The sequence below is a fragment of the Fukomys damarensis genome, unplaced genomic scaffold (assembly GCF_012274545.1).
Source record: "Fukomys damarensis isolate Sample0158 unplaced genomic scaffold, DMR_v1.0_HiC HiC_scaffold_35, whole genome shotgun sequence".
NCBI lineage: Eukaryota > Metazoa > Chordata > Mammalia > Rodentia > Bathyergidae > Fukomys > Fukomys damarensis.
The window spans coordinates 7,544,762-7,552,859 of record NW_022900947.1 but is presented as its reverse complement, the minus strand read 5'-3'; positions in this window follow the sequence as shown (position 1 = coordinate 7,552,859).

The following is an 8,098-nucleotide window of genomic DNA, read 5'->3' as shown; positions in this document are numbered from 1 at the left end:
CAAGTGTGAACACTACCAATGCATGGGAAGTGACTTAGAGTAGGTGTGAACTGGACAACTGGATGGACGGCTGCCATGCCTGACAGTGCGGATGAACATTGTGTGCATTACCCGGAGCAGTGGAAGCCGGTCAAAGGAGAATTTAGGCTGTGGCACGGTTTGCACGAAGTTCTAGAATTGGCTTTCATGGTCATTTTGATTTGGGGGAAGAGCTGGAGGTCACACGGTGCCACATGGGGTTAATAAGGTGATCTGGGATACACGGTAGTGTTTTCATTTGGCAGAAATTGCTGGAAAAAATTGATCAAGAGGATGAGATAAAAATTAGGTAAACATCTAAATTAAAATGTTTATTACACTAGACCATGTTGCCATTAATTCCCCTGAAAGCATTTCTTCTTGCTTCAAAGAAATTTAGGCAACATGTCCTTTCCTGTGACACATTTTAAAAATTTAAATGTTCACCATATTTTGCAATCAACCCTTGTTTAAATAAACTTACCAAAAAGTGAATTTTCAACATTGTTTTGCAGGAATTAAAAAAAAAAGAATATGCAAATATAAAGAGACTCAGACAGTACAAGAGAAAAAAATGACATGTATTTCTTTTGTTTGGTTTTACAAAAATGAATTTCAGTACTGCTGTTATCGGCTGACACTTGAATTCAATCCATTTGTCCTTATTATGAATTTGATATTTTCAAAATTAACTTTTATTTTATAATTGCATTATCTTCAAGGTTATTAATTATTTAAATTTGGAGCATGCATGACCCAAAATCCAAAGTGATAAGAATTGGGAGTAGATGGGAATTACAATTAATATTTCAGAGGTCCCCCAAAAATTATCGCTAATGTTCCTGGTTAGGTGGTGACTTTAGTTGTTCTTGTTATTTTATATACATTCAAATAGATATTTAAATACATTTATAAAAAGCAAATAACAAAAAGTAACAAAGTAGAATGGCCATGTGTGGGCCAATAATAATCATATATCATGACCTGAGATTATTGAGGAATTTAACTCTGTTTTTGAGACATAATATGAAATGATTAAACAACAAATGACAAGTTATGTTCATAAACCATTTTATCACCCACTTTGTCTTCACCCTATGTAGTCATTGAGAGAAAGATGACATAGGTTGCCCTGTGTTTTGCAGTTTTCTTTTTCCATTTAGCACTGTGCTTTCATCTCCTGCATATCCACTTATACGGAAGCCTCTCCTCTTTGTGAAAGGCTGCTTATCCATCTATGGTTAAAGTGCTGGAATTTATTTTTTCTTGGGTCCTGTTTTTGTGCATTTATGTTATGTACAATGACGCCCCTCATATTAATGTCCATATATACTGTGTCCCTTATCAATAAAGCTAAGTGCATGTAGAAAATACCTTTCTGTGAGCCAAATCACGAGGTCAAATGATCTGTTCAGTTCAAATTGTAATAGACATTGGAAAACCCCATAGAGTCTGAAACACTTTAAACTCCCCCTTCCCCATGTATATTTTTCTTTTTGCCAAAAAATATTTTCTCAATGCTGGCAAGCAGTGAAGTGACCGGAATTTTTCTCCTTCCTTCCCAGGATTTAGCACGATGCAGGCCCCTCAGGAGAGAGCTTGGCAGCTTCCTACACACAACACGGTGCTCTTATCATACCAAGCGGCCGCCACATCGCTACTTTTTACCGGAGTGAGCTGAGACTGTAATGTGAACACAAAGACCTGCGCAAAGTTTCTATGGTGCCTTTATTCACAGTTGCTACAATGTGGAGGAGACTAAGATATTCTTCATTAGGTGAGTAGACCAACTATGCTCCACAGACCATGGCACATACATAAATGTTACAAACAGGGCCCTTAAACCATGAAAAGACACGGAGGGAATCTTATCACTAAGTAAAAGAATCCAAGCCATGTAGCATACAATTCCAACTTTCCGGCACGCAGGAAAAGACAAAACTATAAGATAGCATAGATGTCAGAGTTTTATCATGGGTTAGGTGTAAGGAAAAAATTAAAAGGCAAAGCACAGAAGATATTTCAGGTCAGTGAAACTATTCTGTGTGATAGTACAGTGGTGATTACACGCCAGGATGTTATCTATTTCAAAATTCAAAGAGGAAATCCTAATAGAAGGTGTGGACTTTGGACTAGGGAGACTTCTTAGGGTAGGTTCATTGACTGTAACCAGTGTAACACACAAATGGCTGTGTACGTGTAGGGCGGGGAGCACAGTGGATTCTCTTAATTTCCACTTAATTTCACTGTGAAAGAAAGTTGTCCATAAAAATCAAATTTTAAGTGGTGGCATCTAAAAGAAATATTTAGCATTATCACACAGAGGCAGTATCCATACACAAATCCACAGGTGAATATTGGTTAATTCAGTAAGCCTGTTCTGATTCCCTTCCATATTTCACTCATAGTTGTAGATACTGAGGTTGTTCATTATGATAAGTGGTTTAAAAGTTATTAAAAACAGCAGAGAAGTGAATTGATACTTACTGTGCAGCCTGATAAATACTCTGAGAAAAGTCACCCTTGTCTCCCGTTTTCACCTTTCTGCTCTGGATTTCTGCAAGTTCATACAGTCAAGGGGAGAAAACAAAAACACTCACCTGCTAGCTATGTGTTTTGCTTTCTCTTCAACGCAGCACCTGTAACCTTAAAGCTCCAGGTGACAGATTTTGACCCCCCGGGGAAGCAGAGCTGCCTGGCCCTGAGCCTTCTTGACCTACCCTGAGGCTAAATTCAAACCTAGGGGAACAGATGCTGATATGGTCAGAGCCCTAGCTCAGCTGTGTTTATTGAGAGAGGGTCTCAGAGGTGTCTTTTTGCAGTGCAACCTTCTCTCTGCACACTTCATTTTTTACTATGACACATAGCATCATTAATTATTTCTTTCACTCTAATCCATCATTTACAATATCGTATGTTTTAAATTCGGATGATAGGAAGTGATTCTGCTTTCGTGGTTTCCTTAGATTGGCTAAGAACGAGAAAACGGTACAGAATCAGTCACTAGTATTCCCGAAACTCCCTTGGTGAGGACAGAAGGCTCCATTGCAATACATGGGCTGCTTGTTCTCACCTGGGGCACCTCAAGAGAAATGGAGAAGAAGATTCCACGATCTACTTTCAGATCCACCCCTCACTTGTGTGCTGTGGTAGTGAGTAATGGCGACTGCCTGGCTGGGGTTATATTAGTCATATTTCATTTATTGGAACAAAATACCCAAAAGAAAAAAAAACACAAAATTTATAAGGAGAGGGAACAAGGAAGAGCCAAGAATGAAGGGGCCAGTGACCAGATGCAGTCCCCAGTGTCACATCCCCAGTGGCCAAACCCGTATGGCTTGGCCCAAGCTTTCAATAAGCTCATTGAGCCATGAACTGATCAATGGATTAATCCACTTGACCAAGTTACTGTCCTCATGGTCCATTCAGTTCCTCAAACTCAGTTCCTCGAACCTCATCAGCTGGCCCTGCAGCCTCCAAAAAGGCTTTTTGAGGCCATTTTGTACCCAACTATAGTAGCGGTGTTCACTGTTTCCTCAGATGAGAAGTAGCCCGGGGCAGTGGTCTTAAAGCCTGCTTGTACACTAGAATTCCTTAAAGCAGCTTGGCAAAAAGGATGACCCCTAGGGCTCTCCACAAATCTATTTCCATGTGTGCATGTGTGTCTTCCCTGACCTGTCCAGGGACACACGCAAGATCTACACGGGGAGACAGCTGGAGGAGGAAGTCCCTCCCGCTATCTCTGAATCTATGGGTTTTGGCAAGGACTGAAACCACTCACAAGAATGACGATGTGAGTTAATATATTTAAAGGTTCATTTAAACAGATACACAAGGAAGATGTGCTAGGTGTTTGTCCCTATAGAAGCAACTGTAGACAAAATTGTGATTCCCAAGCCTGACCATGGAGATTCTGAGTTAAATATTTTAAAGGTAACACACAGAAGGATCCACTACATAATTTTTTGAAGTATATCGCAGGTATTATGAGACTGAATTTAAGAGAAAGCTAGGGAGAGCATAGTTTCAGGAGAGTAAAGAACTGCTACAGAGTCCGGTGCTCCCTGGGATTGGCCGCTGGGAGCCTTTTGGGGTCCACGGAGCTCTGCACATTGAACACACTAATGATAACTCTGCCCTTTTTAAGAGACAGAAAAGACAATCCATATTGATATTGGTTCATTTAAATAAAATGTATTCACTCGCATAATGGAAAAGCTTGGATGTGGAGCTGACTTCAGATATGGCGTCACACGGGACCTGCTCCTGCCTTCTAACTGGACTTTGTTCTCTTTGCTTTCCTGGATTCCTCCTGGTATGAGGTCCCGCGTGCTGTTTGGCTCTTGCTGATGTCATGCTCGACTTTAGGGCTGATGGCAGGAGGGCAATTCCTCTCCCCAGAATTCTTCTCCTGGCTGGCAGAGACACCAGTTTTCCCGTGCAATGTGCAGTGACAAGAGACTTGTGGACTGGAGTAGACCAATCAGAGACCATTGAGGGAAAGCTACTCTTTTTTCCAGAAGAAGAAATTGAAGTAGAGAGGATTATAGTTTGCCAAGGGTCAACTAATGAGAGGGAGGCCTGGAATTTAAACCTGGGCACTCGATTTCAGGACCCACATTATTAACCACTTACCATCTTAACATTTCTGATGAAACAGGTTTTTGTTTCCCCGTGGCTTCTTGCTCATAAAGGCAGCTTTCTCATGACTCCAGCACTCCTGTGGCCCATGACTTACTCTCGCCATTTCATATTTTGGTACCAGCTGCCAACTCCCTCCTTCTCCCTCTTTCCTGTCTCAGATTTGGAACTGAGAGAATTGGTTGGCCACTCTGATCTGGCCATGCCAGGCCTCGCCACACCCAGCTCTAGTCTTCTCCTGGTCCCGTTCTCGTCAGGTGAAAGCTGCTCACACTGCCTCTTCGAGCACCCTCGGCAGTGCACGGCCACCCATTCCTCCACACGCCGCGGGAGCTTGCAGCCTGGCTCTCGCCCTTAGAAGCGGATGCTAGCTTTGGCCCACGCACTGGGAAGAGCAGAGCAGTGGGTGGTTAGTGCCCAACTCCGTCGTGGCACTGTGAAGGTGAGAGGGGAACACAGTTTCCTTTGGCATGCCTTTGTAAAGTGGCCTGCAGGTGTGGCTTGAAGGGGAGTAGGGGAGATGCGTGTACAGGGCATGGGTGCCGAAAAACTTGCTTGTATAAAAGGTTGTGTCACTGCTTCACTCAGGAGACACGTATGTAACAAGTGCTACAGTCCTAGCCATGTGTCATGACCCCAAACTTCCAAAAGCTGACAGTTCAGTGAAAGGAGGGAGGGAGGGTCACCATGTAAAGATCCTATTACGTTTTGTTAGGGTGTTCTGCCCTCTGCTGGTCACTTTTAACGTCTGCTTTGTTTTGGTTTGGTTTTTGTTTTGCATGCTTGGATCCTTTAAAAAGCTAGGGATGCACGGATTTATTTGGTCCCCTTTGCCTCTATTTTTTTCTTTTTTGTACCAGGGATGGAACTCGGGTTCTTGTGCTTGCGAGGCAGGCTTCAGAACCACTGAGCTAAATCCCCAGCCCTGGTCTCCTTGATGTTAAGTGAATTTTTTCAAGAAATCGTACCTTATAACATGTACAGTTTATTTATAAACACGTGACTCTTTGCACAGTTATCTGTGTGTATGTATGTGTATGCTTATGTATACACACATGTGGTGTGTATGTGTATAAACTCATGTGCAAAGCTACAAAGCCTAACACACTTCCACACTGACACACAGTAGGCAGTGAATAAATACTGCATGGATGAGTGACCAGAAACACACACAGGGAGATTTAAAAAAAAAATCAAAGCATGCCTTGAATATAGAATTCAGGTGATAGAAAAGAGAATGGCACAGCTCTTCTCAGTAGTTATGCAGAGCAGTGAAAGCTCACTGCTATTATTGCCATTGTGCTGTTGTTACAGGAGCAGAGGCTCAGAGAGACACAACAGCTTCACCATGTGGCTAGGATGTCCTTCAGCTCAGGCAGGTTCCAATCTCCCCCTGAGCCTTATGCAATCTTGTCTTTGAAGCCACCATTATTTCTGAAGTTTCCAAAGCAAATCAACACAGGTTTTCCTAGGCTGATGAACACCTGGCACACATATCTGCAGGCAGTAGAAGGGGCTGTAGTCACTCCAAACGGTTTAAGAAGGAGTGGGACTTTGAGTTTTCTCAGGAATACATGTGGAGGTGCAGATAAAACAGCTGTGGAGGGTCATCATCGCTCTGAAGAGCTTGGTCTTAGTCTATCAGGTGTTGGGGTGGAGAATACAGTGGACCCTTGACTTATGAACTCAATCACTTGTTTCCTGAGGGCTGTTTGTAAGTCAGTACAGCTGAGACCTGGATGTTTACCCAGTTACACACTATAGACAATGAGGGGCAGATGAATCTCCCATTCATCTAATTAACCCACGTTGCACGCATGTCGGGCCAGTTGTAATTCGAAGGCCCATTGTACCTGGGATTAGCAGTCGCAACAGAGCAGATATTTATTTCTTGCAGTTTGGGAAGCTGGGAATTTCAGGATGGAAGCCAAGCACTTAGAGAGCAATGAGATGCATCATCGTGCGGTCTAAGTCGGAAAGCCAAGAGCGTATGTGGCTGAAGTGAGCTTTAATCAGCAGTCTGTTCCCAGGATAACCAGCCTGCTGCTGTGAGGATCATGTCCCTATCTTCACGAGGCCGAGCCCTCGGGCCCTGATAATCTGCTGAAGTTCCCACCTGTCAGCACTGCTGCATTGGGAATCTGCTTTCTAATCCATGCTGCTCTTTGAAAGTTCATTAAAACCAAGTTTATTACGAGGCTGTCACTCTGATACATGGTTTATAAACAGTGCTTCACGGATGCCTTGGGGAAACTCTAAGAGGCAGAGTTTTCCCCAACATTTTCAGATGATGAAACCTTTTCAGGGCATGTAGATTGAGGCTTTGATGATCACCTTTCTCCCCAGAACTGGGAAGAGGTCAGCTCCTGTGTGCTGCCAGGAGCCTGCAAACGGAAGAATATTGTGGGAAGCCAGCCATGGCCCACTGGCTTTTTGAAAGATAACATTTGTTCATTTTTAAGGACTGCACGTGTTAAACTTGTTTTTGCCCCTGCACGGGAGAAACTCGGACAGCCAAAGATCTGTAGGAGTCAGGTGCTTCCTGTTAAAGATCTGACGTTCTCTGTAGGAGTCAGGTGTTGTAACTCCATTTTGTTAAGTTCCTCCACCTATTTGGGAATCATGATTATTAGTTGCAAGTGTTGTTAATTTGTTTTTCTTGAGCCTGCTTTCTCTTTCCCGTGTGAACCCTCGTTCCCGTGGAGCGGGTGTTGAGGTTACTATGGTAATCCTAGCCCATAATAGTTCGATCTTTTCCTTTAAAAGGCTGATGCCTGCCTGCAATAAATGTCGCCTTGATCAGACTCTTGTCTATGGAGAGCACTGTAAAGGAACACGACATGAGCGCAGCCATACTGACCTGTGATTCACCCGAGCAGTGTGGACCTGCCGTCGCTATAGCAATGGGCTAGTTCAGCGGGTGGTCTGATCTATTGCCTAGCAGATGTAACCCATAATGGTTGTTATTGTTTCCCTCTGGAATGTGTGGGCGGTACTGTTGCTCCCATGCAGCTGGAGAGTATAAAAGGAAGAGGTTCTGTAATAAAGCAAGCTAGAAACTTGAGAAGAAAGGTACTTCTGGTCTCTCTGTCCTCCTCCTTTCAGGTTTAGGACCTGCTGGCAGGATCCTGACGTCGCGGCCCGCGACACTTGTCTTGGCGTCCTTCCTGTCTCTCTGCCCCATCTCCACCCCGCTGCTCTTTCAGGTTTGAGACACTGCTGGACGGTGCTCTGCGTCACCGGCTTTCGACAGCATACGGAAAAGGCAAGTAAAGCACGTCGCGCTTTTTGGATTCTAGGACTTGGTGTGACTCAGAGTGTCTTACAGTTTTATGTGCGTATGGAAACCTGTGCATTTTGAGAAAACACAGTCTTGGATCACACAGTTGTGGGGTTGGGCCGGAAATTCTGCTTTGCTATCACATACTTATTTATTTCT